The sequence below is a fragment of the Oryctolagus cuniculus genome, chromosome 1, assembly GCF_051225735.1.
Source record: "Oryctolagus cuniculus isolate XC-2025 breed Fujian yellow rabbit chromosome 1, ASM5122573v1, whole genome shotgun sequence".
NCBI lineage: Eukaryota > Metazoa > Chordata > Mammalia > Lagomorpha > Leporidae > Oryctolagus > Oryctolagus cuniculus.
Window position 1 is genome coordinate 211,158,821 of NC_142867.1, and position 23,307 is coordinate 211,182,127.

The 23,307-nt window shown below is 43.9% G+C and overlaps 1 long non-coding RNA gene across 1 annotated transcript in view; it reads right to left on the reverse strand.

Moving 5' to 3' along the window:
* LOC103348288 (uncharacterized) overlaps positions 1 to 23,307 on the reverse strand; it is a 78,480-nt gene that overhangs the window by 13,396 nt on the left and 41,777 nt on the right. The window lies entirely within an intron of this gene.

Sequence of the window (23,307 nt, forward strand, 5' to 3'; positions counted from 1 at the left end):
ACGCTGTGCCAACGTGTTAAGTGAGGGCACCCATTATCCATTGGCAGCCCTAAGCGTGATGTGCTTCATTAGCGTGTCCCAGCCTTTCCTGGGTTCAGCTGCCACAACTTCACATGACTCATCGCCATCACCCTCTGAGTCACTTCCTGGGTCCCCGGTGCCCAGACTCTTGTTACAAATTGCACCATTTCCGCTCCTCTAACACCAGTGCACGGGCCTCCAGCTCTCTTTACTCCTCAACTTCTGCTGCAGGCATCACAAATCCCTTTCCATATGGTTTCTGGGGGAAGATCTGACCTTGTGCCACTCTTGATGAACTCCCTCTTTCACCAATTTCTACTCAGACCTCAGCACGTTTTCTTCCTGCCTGAACTAAATGTGCCCTTCCTTTGGAATGACTCACTGGCAACACAAACTGGCTTTTCATTCACTGCTTTGACAAATGACAGTCTTCAACTGGTTTTTAAATGCATAAATACATATATCTGTTAAAATGTATATTAGATTTCTTCAAAAAGCTCATGGGAAATGGAGTTAAAAGATGCATTTAGGGGTAGGCATCGCGGTGCAGCAGGTTACGCCTCTGCCTGTGATCTAGCTTCCTGCTAATGTGCACCCTGGGAGGCAGCAAACGATGGCTCAACTATCTGGGTCCCTGCCACCCAGATTGGAGACATGAATAGAGTTCCTGGCTCCTGGCTTTGTCCTGGCCCAGCCTTAACTGTTGCGGTCATTTGAGAAAAGAATTAGTGGATGGAAATCTCTCTCTCTCTCTCTCTCTCTCTCTCTCTCTGTCTCTTTTATATACATAAATAAAAATAAACACATTTTTAAAATTTTTTATTTATTTATTTATTTTGACAGGCAGATTTAGACAGTAAGAGAGAGAGACAGACAGAGAGAAAGGCCTTCCTTTTTCTGTTGGTTTACCCCCCAAATAGCCGCTACGGCTGGCGCGCTGCAGCTGGCCTGATGCGCCGATCCAAAGCCAGGAGCCAGGTACTTCCTCCTGGTCTCCCATGCGGGTGCAGGGCCCAGGCACTTGGGCCATCCTCCACTGCCTTCCCAGGCCACAGCGGAGAGCTGGACCGGAACAGGAGAAACTGGGGACAGAATCTGGTGCCCCAACTGGGACTAGAACCCGGGGTGCCAGCGCCACAGGCGGAGGATTAGCTTTTTAAAAATATATTTATTTTGGTGCAAAAATTTTTGCAATTCATGCATTCAAGGGGTTTTCAAAAAGTTCACCAAAAACATATATTATATATTATGAAAAAACTATGTTAGATATCAATTAATTTTTCTGCACCAAAATATATCTTTTAACTCCATTTTCTCACAATCCTTTAAAAATATTTATTTATTTAGCTATCTGAAAGTCATAGTTACAGAGAGAGAGGGAGAGAAAGAGAAAGAAAGCTCTGCCATCCACTGATTCACTCCCCAAATGGGCCACAACAGCCAGGGCTGGGCCAGGCAGAAGCCAGAAGGCACCATCCAATCTCACACATTGGTGGCAGGGGCCCAAACACTTGGGTCATCTTCTGCTGTTTTTCCCAGACTATTAGCAGCTCCCAAGGAAATGGATTGGAAGTAAAGAAGATGGGACATGAACAGGCACCCATAAGGGATGCTGGCATTGCTGGGGGCAGCCCTACCTGCTTATGCCACAATGCCAGCCCCACCATGAACTTGTTGCCAGCCCTTGTATAAATATATATATACACTATATAGTATATATATTTTCATTTATGTTTAGTGTTAGTCACTATCACATATTTTAAATATATTTGCATTTATGTTATTTCTATATTTAACATTTTAAATTTTACATATTTAATGCTAGCAGTCAAAACCACAATTTTTTATTCATATTACTAAGCAAAGCCTGGATTTAAGTTCAAGTTCAAAGAATCATATAGATAGCTTCATCTCTACAAACTCTGTTGTCAGTTCTGCAGGATCTTGGAACATTGATGACTTGCCTAATAAAAATGCTGGCAGAAGATAAAAATCACTCCTGGGTAGTGCTACCTTTCAATAAGAGTTCTTAAAAACACCAACAAAACCAGGGAACTCGGCTGCATAGCACAGATTTCTTCCTCCCACAAAAGCCATCATTCTTTAAAAAATAAAAGGAGGCAATGCAATCAGAAAAGTTTCAACCATTCTCTCCAACATGTTTGACATAAAAGAAAATGTGTGACTTAGCACAGGTGTGCAGTACACAGTCTGTTTGTGGGGCAAGATGCTGATACCTGGTCTTTGGTCAAGGCAAAATTTTTTATTTCCTTGGTGGGACTGCCTTTTGGAAGTCACTGGATGTTTTTATTTCGAGGAGATTGAGAAAGCTCTCAGAATTTCTGAAACAGATGCACTTTGGTTTTGAAACATTACCAGGACTGGTTCAATAGGTACATAAATATAACACAAGCACCCACCCATTGTCCTTGGCGATCGCTGTGAAGTCACTGTATATCTCAATGCTGATGTTGCAGATTAAGATGCCAAGTATCTGCCCAGTGATGTAAGTGGGTATCTAGCCAGAGCCATAACCTTGAAAAGAGAGAGAAATGTTGTGTCTAAATGTGAATCTGTATTAGAGAGCATTGGAAAAACCCTGCAAGATATAGGTACCGGCAATGACTTCTTGGAAAACACCCCAGAAGCACAGGCAGTCAAAGCCAAAATTAACATTTGGGATTGCATCAAATTGAGAAGTTTCTGTACTGCAAAAGAAACAGTCAGGAAAGTGAAGAGACAACCAACAGAATGCAAAAATATATTTGCAAACTATGCAAGTGATAAAGGGTTGATCACCAGAATCTACAAAGAAATCAAGAAACTCCACAACATCAAAACAAACAACCCACGTAAGAGATGGGCCAAGGACCTCAATAGACATTTTACAAAAGAGGAAATCCAAATGGCCAACAGACACATGAAAAAATGTTCAAGATCACTAGCAATCAGGGAAATGCAAATCAAAACCACAATGAGGTTTCACCTCACCCCAGTTAGAATGGCTCACATTCAGAAATCTACCAACAATAGATGCTGGAGAGGATGTGGGGAAAAAGGGACACTAACCCACTGTTGGTGGGAATGCAAATTGGTTAAGCCACTATGGAAGTCAGTTTGGAGATTCCTCAGAAACCTGAATATAACCCTACCATTCAACCCAGCCATCCCACTCCTTGGAATTTACCCAAAGGAAATTAAATTGGCAAACAAACAAGCTGTCTGCACATTAATGTTTATTGCAGCTCAATTCGCAATAGCTAAGACCTGGAACCAACGCAAATGCCCATCAACAGTAGGCTGGATAAAGAAATTATGGGACATGTACTCTATAGAATACTATACAGCAGTCAAAAACAACTAAACCCGGTCATTTGCAACAAGATGGAGGAATTTGGAAAACATCATGCTGAGTGAATTAAGCCAGTCCCAAAGGGACAAATATCATATGTTCTCCCTGATCGGCAACAACTAACTGAGCACCAAAGAGGAAACTTGTTGAAATGAAATGGACACTATGAGAAACAGTGACTTGATCAGCTCTTGTCCTGATGGCTAATGTACAATGTAATACTTTATCCATTTTAGTATTTTTTTTTGTTCTAGTACCATTGGTTGAACTCTGTAATTAACACACAATTATTCTTACGTGTTTAAATTTTAACTGAAAAGTGATCCCTGTTAGGAATTTGGAAAACATTATGCTTAGTGAAATAAACCAATCCCAAAGGGACAAATACCACCTGTTCTCCTTGATAGGTGACAACTAACTGAGCACCAAAAAGGAAACCTGTTAAAGTGAAATGAACACTAGGAGAAACAGTGACTTGATCAGCCCTCACCCTGACTGCTGATGAACAACTTGATATGTTATCCCTCTTAGTATTTTTTTTTGTTTGTTCTACTTAATACTTTTGGTTGAATACTGTAATCAATACACAATTCTTCTTAAGTGCTGAAACTTAACTGAAAAGTGATCACTGTTAAATATAAGAGTGGGAATAAGAGAGGGAAGAGATGTGCAATTCGGGACATGCTCAAGCTGACTTACCTCAAACGGTAGAGTTAGAAACATACCAGGGGATTCCAATTCAATCCCATCAAGGTGGCATGTACCAATGCCATCTCACTAGTCCCAGTGATCAATTTCTGTTCACAACTGATCATAATGATAGGACTAAGAACCAAAGGGATCACATAAGCAAGAATAGTGTCTGCTAATACTAGCTGGTAAAATAAAAAAGGGAGAGAACGATCCAACATGGGAAGTGAGATACACAGCAGACCCATAGAATGGCAGATGTCCTAAACAGCACTCTGGCCTCAGAATCAGCCCTTAAGGCATGCGGATCCGGCTGAAAAGCCCATGAGAGTGTTTCAGGCATGGAAAGCCAAGACACTCTGGGGGAAAAAAAAAACCTAAATGAAAGATCTCCGCGAGTGAGATCCCAGTGGAAAGAACGGGTCATCAAAGAAGGAGGTACCTTTCTCTGAAGGGAGGAAAGAACTTCCACTTTGACCATGGCCTTGTCTAAAAATTATCAGAGTCAGTGAATTCAGGGGGCTTCCATAGCCTTGGCAGCTCATGACAAGAGCCTAGGGTGATTACTTAGGCCATAAACAAGAGTGTCAATTTGTTAAGTCAACAACAGGAGTCACTGTGCACTTACTCCTCATGTAGGATCTTTATCCTTAGTGTGCTGTACATTGAGATTTAATGCTATAACTAGTACTCAAACAGTATTTTTCACTTTTTTATGTTTCTGTGTGGGAGCAAACTGTTGAAATCTTTACTTAATGTATGCTAAACTGATCTTCTGTATATAAAGAGAAATGAAAATGAATCTTGATGTGAATGGAAGGGGAGAGGGAGTGGGAAAGGGGAGGGTTGCGGGTGGGAGGGACGTTATGGGGGGGAAGCCATTGTAATCCATAAGCTGTACTTTGGAAATCTATATTCATTAAATAAAAGTTAAAAAAAAATAAATGTGAATCTGGAACAGGACCCCTAGTATCCAAGTGGGATTTAAAAATTAAATAACACCACCCTGTGGAATATATTTTCAAATATTTGAGTGTTCCTAACTTTTTGATACACAGTTTTAAAAAAAAGTTTTAAAATGTTATATTTTTCATAGTATTCTAATAAATATATGCCACAAATACATGAAAGATTTCTAAAAATTTCATGGAAATGCATATTATGAAAAACTATGCACGGATATCAAAAATTTTTTGCACTAAAACAAGCTATATGTTAATTCTAGTTCTCCAGGAACTTTCTGAAGTACTCTTGTATAACATAAACAAAAATTTCATGAAACAATACTTAGTTATTTTTATTGTGTGTAATGCTCTCTGATATGTCTATATATTGTTTCATTTTTATGTTGCTTATGTCCCATGGAATTGATACTATGATGTTAATGAGTTATAATTTGTAGTGTCAAAACCACACAACTACTGTGAATGTATTTAATCTGGGTCCAGAGATTGAAAGCATCTTATGAGTGAGAGTGCAAGGCGATGAGCAAGGCTTTGAGCAGAAAGAATACCTCTGCCAATCTGTGGAGACTTAATTGCTAAAAGGCTCTCTGGGCAGCCATGGGTGGGTAGCCATCAATGTGGAATCTCCCTCGTGTCTCATGTTAACTGTAAGGGTGACAGAATCCTGCCTCTGCTGTCTTGGCTTTTGTCTCCTGTGAACAGAGTTCAGGCAAGGTGCTCACTGGAGCATCTAAAAGGCCAGACAGAGGCTGTGACTTCATCAAGTTTCCAGAATAGACAGTGTGAGCTGTTCTGCGCTTGCTTGCTGATGACTGCATGTTACTCAATTGTCTGCTTGTGTGGCAGAGTTTGATCAGACTTGCTTTCATTAGAACTTCATAGCAAGGTTGGGCAAGGGTGGGAGACTTCCACCCACCTCAATTTGTGTGAATAATGTAATCTTATAATCTTTAAAAAAAATCTAATATCTGTGATTACCAAATTGCTAAGAAACTATTCATAGGCTCCTTCCCACCTGCAGGTCTAGGAGGAGAGCAAAGGAGAAGCAGGTCACCCTGGGGATGAATGGCTGATAAACATGAACAATAGAACAGATATGTGGAACATATCTTGACTGAGAATTTACCTGCTGAGAAAAATGCAGCAGAGGAAGAATTTTCAAAGGATGGGGACTGTGGGTCATTTTATTTTAGATCACACAAGGAAATATATTTGGTAGCCAAAGGCTGGTTGAGGCCAGGAAATGCACAGGTCACGCTGGAAATCACAGTGTACAGGTAGAAGCATCTTATTGATGTGTCACTCTACTTAGTATTGCAGTTACTAAGCAAACCTCAGATTAATATTGTGGAAGCAAATGTGCAAGGATTCCATTTGAGCCTAAGATACACACACTGCTGAGTTTCAGATCCTTCTGATGAGTCAACAAAGGAACAGTCTGGAGGGAGAGGACTTGCAAAAAAAAAAAAAAAAAAAAAAAAAAAAAAAAAAAAAGAAGAAAAAAAAAAGAAAAAGAAACCACTGAAAAGAGGCTCTCTGTGTCAGGGGTTATTTGGAAGAAAGCCAGTGTAGAAGGCCTGGAAAGTGTCAAGAGAGAATACAGGAAGAAGGGTTTAGGACTTGTCTTGCCCATTGCTCCCTGGCCCAGATATACAAACCAGGTCGATTTCTTTGGGCTCCAGAAAGAATCAAAAGGAGACATGAGGATGTTGCTCCCAGTACACTGGACCTGGGGAATAGAATTAGTCCTGAGAGGGAGAAGGATATTCTCTTCCTTGCTCTATGAATCCAACACAGATAAGATTCATGGAGTGCAGAGCCACCTGGAGCTGGAAGGTCAGGGTATCCACATCTGGGAAAGCACACACTTGGCACAGACATCAGCGTTGTCATCTAAGGTCTTGGCATCAGTGACGGTACTGAGGTATGATTGCCAAGGGGTTTTGCAGGTGGTGGACATCAACTGTGTAAGCCAGAGAGGAATAACTTGAGATCAGTATTTATGGGTGTATAAGTCACCTTTTCGTTTCTATAATGAAACATCTGTGGCAGCCAGCTTATTAAGACAAAGCGTTTGTTTGGCTCGCAGTTTTGAAGATTCGCAGTCGACATGATGCAGGATTTGGCAAAGGCCCCAGGTTGGGAAGCAGAGTGTTGAGTGTAGGAAGGAGCACATGACAAGCACGAAGCAAGAGGCTGGGCCCAAACTTAGGCTTTTGTATCAACTTTTTCATAAGAACCACCTTCCAAAGGCACACCCCCAGTGACCAGAGGACCTCCCACTAGGCCTACCTCCTAAATGTTCAACCACCTCCTATATTGCCATCCTGGAAATCAAGCCTTTAACACATGGGCTTTTGGGGGACGTTCAACACTGGAACTAACATCCAGACCATAACAATGGACCTCCATTGTACCTTTACATGCAGGTAAGACTTCAGGAAATTTACATTAAATTGAGAAATCTCACTGGGATTGTGGTGATTCTGGGTCGTTCCATAGAAGTTGTAGAGTCCAAGACAAGGACCTGTGTACAGGCATCTTATTTGGAAAACGATCCAGGAAAAAGGAACAGAAGATAACAGCAACATAAGAGTATATTATCAAGTTGGTCTCTGCTGTACGACTAGGGCTTGACCTACTAAGACCTTCTGCAGAGTCACATCAAATTTGCCTCATTTACTCACCATTTATCCACCAGCTCTCATGCCCACTAGAAAAAGGAGACCCTATTTGGCTTTCACTCCCGTGCCCTTCCAAGTTGCACATGCCTGAGTGAGTTTTCACAACCATCTCACAGTACAGCATTAGAGAAGTCCCAGGGCAGGAAAACGTGATGCAGATGAAGTGAAGCACTGTCAGAATGTATTTGCGCAGAACTAGTTGCCACAACAATGGCTGGAATAAAATGTGGTCAGAGAAGATGTGAGGATGTGGAGCCATATATGCAAGATATCTAACACTGTGCATCTCTCACAGTGCTCAGATCCACTCAAGCCCTACATTAAGCCCTGTTCATCAGAAAGCCTTCAGCGTGGTAACCAACCACAGGTTCTACCAAGGACTTAATGCAGAGGCTTCATGGAAAGCCCTGTAGAGCTTACTGCTGTAACTGCTGGGAGGGATCTGTTGTAATTAAACTGCTATCAGCTGCCTAGTGATGGTGCCATATAGAGGGTTAACACCAAACTTGGTCAGGTTGAGCTCCCTCAGCATTAATGAGAGCAGGATCTTAGGCCATTGCACCTACATACAACACCCATCCTCGTACCAGGACCACTCTATAATGAACCCACTGCAGAAGTACTGTGGTGGTTAAGGACAGAGGCTGGCTGACATCCAAATCACACGTGATCCTATGTGTTCAGTAGAGCAGACCAAGCTCCAGATGGCTGCTCTCCAGAAAGTATTGCCATGAGACATAAAGAACCAATGCTTTGTGTCTTCTCCCAGGAGTCCATGCCCAGGCCTCTTGCCTATGCTTCCTTGTCTTGGATCTTCCAAACATGCCCATTTTAAGGCTCCATAAACCAATCAAACCCTTTGCCACTGCCCAGGATTCTTTTTTTATTTTTAAAGATTTATTTATTTGAAAGTCAGAGTTATACAGAGAGAGGAGATGGGGGGGGGTCTTCCATCTGCTGGTTCACTCCCCAGTTGACCACAAAGGCTGGATCCAAAGCCAGGAGCCAGGAGCTTCCTCTGGGTCTCCCATGAGGGTTCAGGGGCCCAAGGACCTGGGCCATCTTGTACTGCTTTCTCAGGCCACAGCAGAGAGCTGGATAGGAAGTAGAGCAGCCAGGTCTCGAACCGGCACCCATATGGGTTGCCGGCACTGCAGGTCAGGGCGTTAACCTGCTGATTGGCAGTATTAGTGCCTCTTCTCATTGCAAAGCACCAAATGCTGTGACTCTTAGTGGTGGGATGGTGCAAAGTGCAACTGCATGGTCCTTATCATAGAGGGGATGTCTCGGTGAGCTCCAAACCACTGAACCCCTACAAATTCACTGATGAAGCAAGGCCTTTGATGATTATAGTTTGCCTCCTGAGCCCTGGCAGGCATGTGTCTTATTAGAACATCCAGACTGCTTTCCACTTCCTTCTAAGCCTAATTAGGATGGTATCACTAATGTACAGGACCAGCATGATATTATGCACAGTGTAATGGTGATCAAATTCTTGCAGACTATCTTATGGCAGATATAAGAAAGATAACGTCTGTTCAAGGCCATAAAAGCATGCTCTTGTCATTACTGCACAAATGTGAATTAATTTTGAGCTTCCTGGGTATCAGATATCAAACTTTATATGACGAACATATACAGACAGTTCTTCAACACAGTTCCTTTATGCACTAATTTCAGTTACTGTGGTTTAAATAATGCCAGTCTCCTAGTAACACAGTTCAACTTTCACTTACCACACTACAGTAACAGTGAATCATCCTTGCTTGCTCTTCCGGTACACAAATCACTACACAAATAACAGATGCACATCTTGATCAGTAACCAATCCCATCACTTCTTTCACAGTTGGCTCAGTCTTGCTCACTGCACATCTGTTATTCTGTTCACTCTCAGACAGCAAACCAAGAGATTGTAATGTCTCCTGATCTCCCTGTGGTAGACTCATGTAACATTTTATGAAAATGGGTAAGCAAAAGAGGAGATTGGCCAAGATGAGACACTACAAGTAAATGAGGAGTGGTAATGTTGGAAGTGAACTTTCAATGAAATGTAAATACAGTTTACTAGACAGAGCTGACCATGGGAATATGGGCCCTCCTACACATGTTTGCTTGAAAAGCTTACGGAAGGTGAACTTCAGCACCATTAATGAGAAAGTTATGTGACAGAGGGGATGGAGATGATCCAGGAAAAATGACACTGGCAATGAAACAAATTTTACATTAAAGGGACTCTCAGAAATAGTTCATGACAGTGAAAGCCCAAAGGGTAACATGTTGGCAGTTAATCCAAAATTAGGAGGGATAGAGCAGTTCATCAAGGTATCGGGAAAGGTGCTCATTCTGTCATAAGTCATATGATGAGAAGAAGGTAAGCACCTGCTATGGTTTGCATGTGGTTTGTCTCCCCAAGGTTCATGGACTGGGAGCTTGGTTCCCAATGTTCCAGTACTGAAAGAGGGCAGGACATTCATAAAGTGCAACCTGGTAGAAGGTGATTGAGTTATGATTACCCTCGTGAAGGGAATAATCTTGGTTTTGAGGAGTGGGTTGGGTCTTGCAAAAGTTGGTTAATTCCCTTGAGAGTGGATTGCTACAGAAGAGTGAGGTTGGCCACTCCCTTGTCTCTTGCTTCCTCTCTTACCATGTCATCCCTTCCCCATGCGTGGCTTGCTTCTTGTACAGACTCCCATCATAATGCCGTCTACCAGGCTGTGACAAAGCCAGGGGTTCCTTGCAAGGCACCAGCACCATCAGAATCATGAGCCAAATAAGCCACTTTTCTTTGTACATACCCAATGTCAGGCATTTGCCACAGAAACAGAAAACAGACTAAGTGCTACTCAAACTACTTTTTTTAAAAAAAAAGATTTATTTATTTATTTATTTATTTGAAAGTCAGAATCACACAGACAGAGAAGGAGAGGCAGAGAAAGTGAGATCTTCCATCTACTGGTTTACTCCCCAGCTGGTTGCAAGGGCCGGAGTTGTGTTGACCCAAAGCCAGGAGCCAGGAGTTTCTTCCGGGTCTCCCACATGGGTGCAGGGGCCCAAGACTTGGTGCCGGTTCTAGTCCCAGGTGCTCCATTTCTAATCCAGCTCTCTACCATGGCCTGGGGAAGCAGTGGAAGATGGCCCAGGTGCTTGGGCCCCTGCAGCTGCATGGGAGACCTGGAAGAAGCTCCTGCTCCTGATTTCAAATCGACCTAGATCCAGCTGTTGTGGCCAAATGGGGAGTGAACCAGTAGATGGAAGACCTTTCTCTCTCTGCCTCTCCTTCTCTCTGTGTGACTCTTTCAAATAAATAAATAAATCTTTAAAATAAAATAAAACATTCAGACATTTGCAATCAAAATAGTTTAAGTTTAATAGTTTAAGTTTAATAGTTTAAGTTGCCATCTTCTACTGCTTTACCAGGCCAGAGCAGAGAGCTGGACCAGAAGTGGAGCATTCAGGACTCGAACCAGCACCTATATGGGATGCCAGTACTGCAGGCGGCAGCTTTACCCACTATGCCACATCGCTGGCCTCTTCATGTCTTTTCAAGTGTTTTTCTTTTTCTGAGAGAGAAAAACAGTTCCCATTTATGGATTCACTCCCCAAAAGCCCACAATGGCCAGGTCTCAGCTTGGTCCAGAGTTGGGAGCCCAGAACTCAGTCAAGGTCTTCCATATGAATGGCTGGGGCCAAATCACATGAGTTATCGCTTCTGCTTCCCAGGGTCTGCATTCGCAGGAAGCTGGAGTCCGGAGCCAGAGCCAGGTATGAACCCACATACTCTGATGTGGGGCACAGGCATCTTAATTGGTGCCTTAACCACTGGGCTAAATGCCTGCCCCACAGGAGTGGTGTTTTGATTTCCTTTGTAAACCTGCAGTTTGTTTAGCAACAACATTTTGTATCAAAATTATCATATTTGATTCACAACATTTCTTTAAATTCTAAATCTACCTGGTAGCCACTTTTAATGGCTAGGTGTATATAGACGAAGATAATTAATACTCATAGTTTTATATATTTATATTTGCATTTTCCTCTGCTTTCTATACATGGCCCCCAATACATATGTACTTATACATACCAAAACTACATTCTTTATTTTAAAAAAAATGAGATCATCCTGTGGACAGATGTTGAAGTTTGCTTATTCACCTAAACATATTGCAAGTATCTCTCTAAATCAATGTATCAGTATCTAAATAATTATTTTTTAGTTTTTTTAATTATGTATTTATTTGAAAGGCATAGTGATAGAGAGAGAGAGAAAAAGAGAAAGAGATCTTCATTCTGCTGGTTGACTCCCCAGATGGCTGCATTAGCTTGGGCTGGGCCTGGCTGAAGCCAGGAGCCAGTAACTCCACCCAGGTCTGCCATGTGACTGCAGCCCAAGTGCATGGGTCATCTTCCATGTTTTCCCAGGCTTACTAACAGGGAGCTGTTTCAGAAATGGAACAGCCAGGACTCGAACCACTGCTCCCATATGGGTTGCTGATGCTGCAAGTAACAGCTTAATCCTCTGCACCACAGTGTTGCCACCATAACTTATTATATTTTTTAAAATGTTTATTTATTTATTTTCTTCTACTTTAAATGTAGAGTGACTGAGAGAGAGAGTGAGAGAGATCGATCGATCGATCGATCGATCTTCCATCCATTGATTCATTCCCCAAATACCTGTAACAGCCAGGTCTGGGTCAGGCCAAGGCTTTGATCTCTGAACTCCATCTTCATCTCCCACATGGGTGACAGGCGCCCAAGTACTTGAGCCATCATCTGCTCCCTCCCATGGTGAGCATTAGCAGGGAGCTGGATTGGGAGAAGAGGGAGGACTCAAACTGACAGTCCGATATAGAATGTACGAGTATCCTAAGCTGCAGCTTAACTGCTGCACTACAGCACCCACCCTAACTCACTATTTTTACAGCAGCAAAACAGATGAGTATTTCACCAGGTGGAAAGACCATGATCCATCCAACCATGTCACTGCTAATAACATTCACATTCAAATTTTTTTAACCCCTGAAAGCAAGATTTTTTAAACATCTGTGTGTGCATACAGGCGCACATGGATCTTTGTGGATACCAATGACAGTGAGGGGAAGTTAGCATGGAGGTCCTGAGCTGTGAAGTATAAAACTGCTTCAAACACCTTGACCCAGTCCAAAGACGAATGCAACGGTGAGGAAGAAGCAACAACAGACAGACGGAAAGAGCCAGGGTCCTCCATGACATGTTTCACAGACTGAAATGACCAACTTCAGTCTGCCCTGCTTTGCTGGACTTCCTGTTCGGTGGGAGAAGTGTTTCTTATTTCATTGAGTAAGCCCGTTTAGGCTATTTGTTGTGGCACAGAACACTTCCTGATAGAGCTGATGTGGCACAGCTGGCTCTCTCCATCGGTGGAGTCTGCATCCATGGGTTCAATCAACTACACACTGAAACTATTGGTCTGGAATCCGGTTCGTGTGAATGATGGTAAATAGGAACCAACTCTGCATTGCTTAAACAACAAAGGCAAAAAGATGATAATTTTGTATGGCCTGCAAGTTTTATACTATATACGCAAGGGGCCCTTGGTAGATTAAAGGTTTCCCACTCATGTTAGAGGAACAGTTCCCGCCTTGAAATGGTCTCCTAAGTCTAGTTCAAAGGTTACACACGTCCCAGGAGACAGACAGCAGCTTTATCTGTAGGCGCCGGCTTCACAATGCATCCCTGCCACCTGCGACAGTCACATCCTGGTCTACAGGAAGTGAGCAGGCTCGCTCATTTCATGTCACGCACGTTCCCTCACTGTCGGCCTCCTTAGCGGAAGCTTTCCTCGTCATGACTGCAAGACTTCTGCGGTATTCACAGATTCTCCTTCTCTCCCAGCCTGCCAAAGAGATCCTGTAATTACCTGCCCTGTTTGCCTCCTGAGGAGACAGGAGGATGTAATAGAATTCCTCTAATTATTTTGTGCTTGTTTGCGACTTTTCCCAGAGACTGGGCCACAAGGGATTCGGCTTCTTTAGAGTGTCACTGGCACCGCTGTGAAGGGCCAGCGGTCCACCAAGTGTGGGAGCACGCTGACGGCGCAGCAGGATGGGAGCATTCCTGGAGCCAGCGCGTGCCTTCTGTGCTCTTCCCGGGGCCATCAGGGGGATTGTGTGGCACAACACACGTGAAAACCTCTTTCTGAACTGCGAAGCGCTGTGCACGGGTGAGCTGTTGGAAGCAGGTGCTGTATACAATGGAGACTACTTTTTGCCAGAGGGTAATCATTTCAGTTTGTATAACACTTTTCACTCCAGAAGCCCTGAGCCCTTGTGAATATTACGCTGAGAAAAACCGCTTGAAACAACGTGCACATAAATAAATAGCATGTAACAAATGGAGGTCCCAATTATGATGACAATGGCGAAGGCTTTAAACGAGAACATCAACTTTTGACATGTCAGCTCTCCAGGATGTTGTCACTGTCATCCCAACACCTTCTGAGGAGGAAATCAATTCTCTGCATTACTGTTCTCCCCTTTGCCTTCCCTGTTTGGGTAGAGGGAATGGGAGGAGGGCAACAGAAGCAGGGAAAATATTTTAAATATCAAGTTTATTTCCCCGAGCGGTACATCAGAAAGCTCAACGACAACTCCACAATTCTTTCAAGAGTTTCTTTTTGCTTTCCGATGGCAATGGAAGAGAAATAAGCTGTCATCACGGGAGAGATCAAACACCGAGAGAAAAGAGGCAGAGGTAAGTAAAGCGCCAATTACAGCGCTGCCAATCTGTAGGAACTGGGCTCCTTCCAAACAGCATGGATGGGAGGACGTGGGGAAGGGGCAGCCGAGGGGGCAGGGAAGAGAGCGCTGCCAACACCCAGGGCAGGGAGGCTGAGAGAAGTGGCCCCCTGGTGCTCTGGCAGCGGCTTCATCACGCAGAGCCCTGTGCATTCCCATGCACAAGTTCCATTGTGTGTGTTCACTTGCAGATTTGGCTTCTGGCTCGCTCTCTTTGTGTGGGTAGCTGGGCATGAAAAAGAATCATCTGCAGCCAGAGCTCCACTTAATTCCCAATTCCTCTCTGGAAAGTCTCTGTTGGCATCGTGAAGTGTTCTGTGTGAGAGGCCATGCTTTGACGGATCAAAAGTGCAATTGCAGACTCTCCCCTGGACTCTCCGCAGACAAAGCTAAGCAAGTTCTCAGGAAGTGACACAAGAGCCCTGCACCTCTGGCATGATTTGTGTTGCCCCAGCATCTCACTGATCTTGCCAATGACCAACAGGAACCCCCGACAAATTTCCCTCTCTCTCACCGCCAAGGCAACCATGGCACATCTGTGTTCTCACTATAAAAAGACAGTCACTTCTCTCGCCACACCAGCCTATAGCCAAAGGTCAACTTATATTCCTGATTGAACCACTGTGCATCCTATGAAGAAACACAAAAGAGGCTCTCAGACTTCGGCTCATTTTATCCACAGTCCAGCACCTAAATCAGCACAGTGCTCAGTAGACACTGAATGAATGCAGGGCAAGAAATTTGGATAAACATGATGTTGCCTATGGGTCTCAGAAATCTCCATGCAGGGCAATTTCAATGTCTGCCTTGTGTTCTGCTTGGGTCTGGGAAGCCACAGTGCAATATTATAATTGCTTTCATTTGTATGGTGCACCTAATGGGTTCAGGACACATTCAAGAATGCTGATAGCCGTTATAAAATTCAGCAGAAAAAATAAGTGCATAGAATTCTGATAAATTGAAAGATTAAACAGATTTGCTTTTCTTTTCCCATACCCCTCTAAAGTGAGCATAGGGGCCTGTGCTGTGGCCTAGCAGGTAAAGCCACTGCCTGCACTGCCGGCATCCCATATGGGCACCGGTTTGAATCCTGGCTACTTCACTTCCAGTCTAGCTCTCTGCTATGGGCTGGGAAAGCAGTGAAAGATAGCCCAACTCCTTGGGCCCCTGTGCCCATGTGGGAGAACCAGAAGAAGCTCCTGGCTCCTGGCTTCGGATCGGCGCAGCTCCAGCCACTGCAACCAATCGGGGAGTGAACCAGCGGACGGAAGACCTCTCTCTCTCTCTCTCTCTCTCTCTCTCTCTCTCTCTCTCTCCTCCTTTGCTCTCTGTGTGACTCTGGCTTTCAAATAATTTATTTTAAAGATAAATCTTTAAAAAGAATAAAGTGAGCATAAAATATTAAAACAAAAATTAAACGTGAACTCACAAAAACAAAGGAGAGAAATAACAGCAGGTGATCAAGAGCTATTCCTAAGTGCTGAAACTTAACTGAAAAGTGATCGCTGTTAAATATAAGAGTGGGAATAAGAGAGGGAAGAGATGTGCAATTCGGGACATGCTCAAGCTGACTTGCCCCAAACGGCAGAGTTAGAAACATACCAGGGGACTCCAATTCAATCCCATCAAGGTGGCATGTACCAATGCCATCTCACTAGTCCCAGTGATCAATTTCTGTTCACAATTGATCATAATGATAGGACTAAGAGCCAAAGGGATCACATAAGCAAGAATAATGTCTGCTAATACTAGCTGATAGAATAAAAAAGGGAGAGAACGATCCAACATGGGAAGTGAGATACACAGCAGACCCATAGAATGGCAGATGTCCTAAACAGCACTCTGGCCTCAGAATCAGCCCTTAAGGCATGCGGATCCGGCTGAAAAGCCCATGAGAGTGTTTCAGGCATGGAAAGCCAAGACACTCTGGCAAAAAAATAAAAAAAAAAAAAACACCTAAATGAAAGATCTCCGCAAGTGAGATTCCAGTGGAAAGAACAGGTCATCAAAGAAGGAGGTACCTTTCTCTGAAGGGAGGAGAGAACTTCCACTTTGACCATGGCTTTGTCTAAATATGACCAGAGTTGGTGAACTCAGGGGGCTTCCATAGCCCTGGCAGCTCATGACAAGAGCCTAGGGTGATTACTTAGGCCATAAACAAGAGTGTCAATTTGTTAAGTCAACAACAGGAGTCACTGTGCACTTACTCCTCATGTAGGATCTCTGTCCTTAGTGTCTGTACATTGAGATTTAATGCTATAACTAGTACTCAAACAGTATTTTTCACTTTATGTTTCTGTGTGGGAGCAAACTGTTGAAATCTTTACTTAATGTATGCTAAACTGATCTTCTGTATATAAAGAGAATCGAAAATTAATCTTGATGTGAATGGAAGGGGAAAGGGAGTGAGAAAGGGGAGGGTTGCGGGTGGGAGGGACGGTATGGGCGGGAAGCCATTGTAATCCATAAGCTGTACTTTGGAAATTTATATTCATTAAATAAAAGTTAAAAAAATAAAAATAAAAATAAAAAAAAAAGAAATGCAGAGTCAGTGGCAGAAAGCTGTATAGAAGAAGGAACCCATCAAAAGCAAACCAACTCAAGTCTCAGAATCCCCAGAAGTCCCAACATTTTTTTTAAAGACAGAGTTACAGAGAGAGGTAGAGGCAGAGAAAGAGGTCTTCCATCCACTGGTTCACTCCCCAGATGATTGCAACACCAATCTGAAGCCAGGAGCCAGGAGCTTCTTCCAGGTCTCCCACATGGGTGCAGGGCCCAAGCACTTGGGGCATCTTCTACTGCTTTCCCAGGCCATAGCAGAGAGCTGGATGGGAAGAGGAGCAGCTGGAATTAGAACCGGTGCCCATATGGGATACTGGCGCTTCAGGCCAGGGCGTTAACCCGCTGCACCACAGCATCTGCCCCAGAAGTCCCAACATTTAACGATAGCGTGTGCCTCTGAAAGCAGGAGTGCTGGCTGGGGTTGAAAACAGAACAATTGATTGAAAGTCTCTATAAATAGAGGCTAAAATTCTAGGTGCCCCCACCAGTCCCCAGTGGGCAGGAAGCCAGCTGTCTCTACCCCAGCGAAACATCAAAGGTGTCACCCTTGGATATATTAACAGGAGGTATTCAGGACTTGGGAACAACCAGCACAGCTGAGGATAGGATAAGACATCATCATTTAACGGCAAGGTGAAAAATCACATCATAAACACAAAGTCCAACCCAGCTCCACCTCCTTTATGGCAGCTCTCAGAAATACACAATTCAAGCTTAAAACTGCACACAGGAGAAGGAAAACTAATCATACAGTATTAGGAAATGAATGGCATCATCTTGTCAATAGCAACACTAGCAGCTTGATCCAGATTCACTGTCACTAATCCCCGTAACACTACTCTGTATGTTTGGCTCTGCAGTGTGGACTTCTTACATAGGCTCACACAAGATGCTGGCATTGGCCTTTTTAAGTATAGCATGTCCACCCAGCCTGCTGTGTCCAAAGACATGGTCTCGGTCCCTAGCCTGAAGACTGGAAAGAGACTGACATGGATTACGTCCCCATACCCCTGCTCTCAGGCTCACGCCTCACTCTCGGTTCCCTCCCTCTTTTGATTCTAATCTAAAAGGCGACTGTAGCAGCCAATCTCAAATATGTTCCTGGTTCCTACAGTGTATCCAAAGACTGATTTCATCACTGTCTCCTTTTTCCTGTTATGTTGTTGGTAACTGGAGAAACAATCGGATCATGGGCTTGGTTTTATGATTATATAAACGGCTGGGTGACACTTAGTGTAGCAGCTTTCTATATTTGCAATCACCAAAAACGTCATACACAAATCACGAACTGAGGGTGCAGTCATGGGCTGAGAGACCATAGATTTGATAGTATCTTGCTGTGCTGTGTAACACCTGGGTTGCACTCAGGACTGGATTCCAACTCCCCAACATGTCTGATGGAAACAGAAGGTGAGGCAAGAAAGTCCTCCATAGTTTATGGAGCCTTCAGCAGCCAGGGTGCTTGATGCATACAGCAACTGTGTCGTTGCCAGTGTCCTTTCAATGGAGAGGAGGAGGAGGATAGGAGGGGGAGGAGGAGGAGGAGGACACAGAGGAGAGGAAGAGGGAGAAGGAGAAGAAAAGAAAGAATATTCTCATCTTTTTTTAGGCAGCTGGAGAGGAAAAGTCAAACCACATGGTCTGAAAAAGGAAAATGAGAACTTCATTCTTCTATTCCAGGCCAAATTTGAAGGAAAATTCCTAAGGACTTGAATGGATACAATTCCATCCTGCCTCTGGTTCCTGGGCTTTGTATTAGGTCTTGGTCTTTCTGCTTTTTTAATCTTCCATTGGTAACACTGGCCGCATTTCACCCTTGAGGAATAAGCTGGCACATTTCCAAGATTAAAAATGCCAAGTGCATCTGGGAAGGTGGTGTTATGAACTCAATGGCAATAGAGAAACAGCAACAACTGAGGGAAAGAAGGTGGTAAGTTTGTTTTGGAGCATGGACAATTGAGGTGCCTTGTAGGATATTCATAGTGAGGTTCCCTTGAGCACTGAAGATGTTACAAAGTCATTGGAAAACTAAGGCTTGAGCTCAGGGATCAACCAAGTGTGGTGTGTTAGATTTGGAATGCATCAGATTAGAGAATAGAGTTGAAGCTATAATCTTTTTTTTTATTACTTTATTTTATTGACAGGCAGAGTTAGACAGTGAGAGAGAGAGAGAGACAGAGAGAAAGGTCTTCCTTCCATTGGTTCACCCCCCCAATGGCCGCCACAGCCGGCGCTGCACCGATCCAAAGCCAGGAGCCAGGTGCTTCTTCCTGGTCTTCCATGTGGGTGCAGGGCCCAAGGACTTGGGCCATCCTCCACTACACTCCCAGGCCACAGCATAAAGCTGGACTGGAAGAGGAGCAACCGGGTCAGGACTGGCACCCCAACTGGGACTAGAACCCGGGGTGCCAGCGCCGCAGGCGGAGGATTAGCCTAGTGAGCCACGGCGCCGGCCAAGAAGCTATAATCTTAATTAAATCCATCAAGGGATAAGGTTTGGAGTTAAAAATAAAATAAAATAAAAACATAAAGCTCTTTTAGTAAGAATAGTCCTAGATTCTACTGCAGCAACAAAAGCCCCCCAAATTGCCATGGCTCAATCCATCAAAGGTCTATCTCCCATTGATTCTGTTTGCCCAGAGTTGGCTAGTTCTTCTCAGGACCTTCTTGCTCTAGGATTCGGGCTGATGAGCATTCACCTACCAGGCACTGCTAGTTGCTATGGCAGAAGGAAAGAGGGTCTCACACTAGAAGCTAAATGCTCTATCCCAGAAGTGAAAGACTTTACTCTTGCTCATAAGTTCAGAAACCATAGGCCTGGAGTAATCGCATAACCCCATCCAACTAGCAGGGAGGCAGGAGATGTCCTCGGACCACTCAGCTAGAAAGAGGGCAGTGCAGCATCAGTAAGCCCCATTGCTGAGTCGTCCAGGACAGAAATCGTACGAACATGCTGCGTCAGAGGTGTCAGACCCAAGAGTCAGCTCAGGGGTCATTCATGATGACCAGAAGAGGGAGAGTGAGGGAAGAAGCAAGTGGTCAGGGAAAATGTTTCTAAAAAGGGGGGGGACAGCACACAGTAGGGCAGAGGGAGGCAGCCAGAAGACCAACTGGAGCTTCAAGATGGCACCCATCCTCTTGATGAATTTCTCGAGATTATGATTTCTGTCCTTTGACAATTTATAATATGTAATACATATATTATATATAATATTCATATATAATAATTTATAATAGGTATAATGCAGCAGATTACAATTCATCCATCCATACTGGGTTGATTGAGATTATTAAGTAGTAATGGAGAAAAGACAGCCTCAATGTATGATCTGTAGGAAAGGCAACAGTATTTTTACAAGTGTGTGCACAGCGGCTCACTAGGCTAATCCTCCGCCTGTGGCGCTGACACACCGGGTTCTAGTCCCGGTTGGGGCGCTGGATTCTGTCCCGGTTGCCCCTCTTGCAGGCCAGCTCTCTGCTGTGGCCCGGGAGTGCAGTGGAGGATGGCCCAAGTGCTTGGGCCCTGCACCTGCATGGGAGACCAGGAGAAGCACCTGGCTCCTGGCTTCGGATAAGCCGGCCACAGTGGCCATTGAAGGGTGAACCAACGGAAAAGGAAGACCTTTCTCTCTGTCTCTCTCACTGTCCACTCTGCCTGTCCAAAAAAAAAAAAAAAAAAAAATTGTGTGCATTATTTTATCAGCTCTGAAAACTAGAAAAGACTAGAAAATTCAAGAACGGATGAGGAAGTGGTGGTGTGATTATGTTCAAATGTTTATTCTTTCTCTTTTCCTGTGATTTGTGAATTTTTTACAATGAACTTAAAAGAGTTCTTTTATGATAATGTAAATGACTTTTATAGAGAGGCATGCTTCCATTAGCAATTTCATTTTTCAATTATTTTTGTTAGCTTTACTGGAATTAAAAACTCATTAGATGTACTAAATGTAACATTTTTAAATGCTCAGGGTATATATGCTCCTGTTTCCAAAATGAAGCTGCAATAAGATAGAATAAAGGAATTGAGACTAGAAAAGCTCTCTGAGGGTAATGGCAAAGACATGAAATGTCCTATTTCAAATATTGTGAAATCCTTATCATATAAATGCTAATCTTGTGGATGTACTTTATAGAATGCAATACATATACATTAAAACTTAGCTTTAGGCTTGATCATAGATATAAATAGACTAGAATATAAATATCACATAAATAGAATGATTTTCCAAATTTTAAATTAAGCTAAAAGCTTATTTTTATAATATATGAAAATGAGATGATAGGCCAACCAATATTGAAAGCAAGACCATAAGAAGTCCTTGTACCTAGGAGAACATGATGTCTTCAAATAGTGGGACCATCCACTATATACTTGCAACACATTAGCTGACAATTACCACTCTAAGTATAGTTCAAAGTTCTCTGTGGCAATAACAGAAGAAATGCAGAGTTTCCACTTCACCCATATGATAGCTTTGACTTTTTCCATGAAGACTGAGGCAAGTTCAACTCACAGTAAAGGGACAACGTCAAGTTTAAGAGTCAATGAAGGTAGAGAGGCTTAAGGTAGCTGTACAGAGAATAGGAGAGTGTGTCCACAGTTCATCTGCTTACAGCGCCAGCATCCCATGTGAGCACCAATTCTAGTTTTGGCTGCTCCTCTTCCAATCCCGCTCTCGGCAATGGCCTGGGGAAGCAGTGGAAGATGGCCCAGGCACTTGGGCCCCTGTACTTGCATGGGAGACCTGGAAGAAGCTCCTGGCTCTTAGTTGTAGATCGACCTAGCTCCAGCTGTTGCAGCCATTTGGGGAGTGAACCAGCAGATGGAAGACCTTTCTCTCTATCTCTCCCTTTCACTGTCTGTAACTCGACCTCTCAAATAAATAAATAAAATCTTAAAAAAAAAAAAAAGGGCCTATGACTGCCATGCTCCATAGTTGAGACCTAGCTGTGGGTTGAGATGATATATGTATTCCATGACTCTGATGGAATGACCCCACCAGGCAAGCTGGTTTCCTAGGTGCAAGGAGATAGCACCTTTATTCTCCACCTCCGACTGCCATTTGAACCTCTTTTGAGCCAGCTCCTTCTTTTCCCTCACTGAACTAAAGGAAAGGTCTTCTGACTCTCAGATCATTTCAGATAATGAAATGTCCTCTGCTCATTTCAGCCCCTGATCATAGCCTCGGTTATAAATTAAAATGATAAAACTCCAAATCTCATTGCAAGCCTACATGTGCTTTGAGACTAAAGGACTTCCAGTGGGGACTGGAGTGTGAAGCTCAGTTCCCCCATTAGTGCTGGTTCCCTCTTCCCCAGGTTGAGTTCTCCACCCCTTGGCTGCCAGGGGGTCCTCCAGGACAGAAGCAGAGGCAGCAGGATGCTACGGAGAAGAAAGAGCTTATCTGACCAACACCGACAGAAGCTGGTACAGCGGCCCTTTGCCGCTGGCTGATGTTTCCAGACTGTTAGAGTCTCAATCCAGCCTCTGTGGCCTCCTCGGACCCTCCCCCCGCTGGACCCTTCAAATTGGAATTCCTTGGTCTCAGGCAGTGCCTCTCCCTTACCCAGCCATTTACAGTTCCCTCTGCCTCTCCAGCCAGGGAAAGCTCCAGCTCCTGGTCCTCAAGGTCAGGATTCCTGAGAAAACCAGCCAGACTCATCTTCCTCCTGTGGATCTTATATGTGGTCCTACAAACAATGCATCTTTGGCCTGGCACAGACCAGAATGTGGTGACTTCCCAAACACAGCCCTCTGCTGTGCCAGCACTGTTCACTTCAGCCAGCCTCTCACTCAAGGACTTCTCCCACTGGCACAAGTCAAATGCCTGCCTGTCCCCAAGGCTTCCAAAGATGCTTATGAAGACCTTCTAGAAGCTCTCCCATGGCTGGAGGGAGAATGAGAGCCAAAGAGAAAGAACTCACAGCTAAAGTGAAGATAAGGATCACCAAACCTGTTTTCACCCACCTTCAGAAGGAGGGCTAGCACTCTGCCTTGGAATGCAAGAGTATTTGCCCTCCTGGGTCATGGGGCCTTAGGGCAAATTGGAACAAAGAGTTCTCTTTTAACTTTATCTTGCTCTGTGCAGTTTCTGCAGTACTCAGTCTGCCAGTTGCAGAAAAAGGAGATGGTGGGGCTCAAGTTATGTCAAATAGGAGTAATTCAAAATAGAGTATCAGGGGCCTGGGGACTCTGGCCTGAGGGGTTAAGAAGATGCACCACAGAATCAAAGCCAGAGAAGAAAGAAGTAAAGA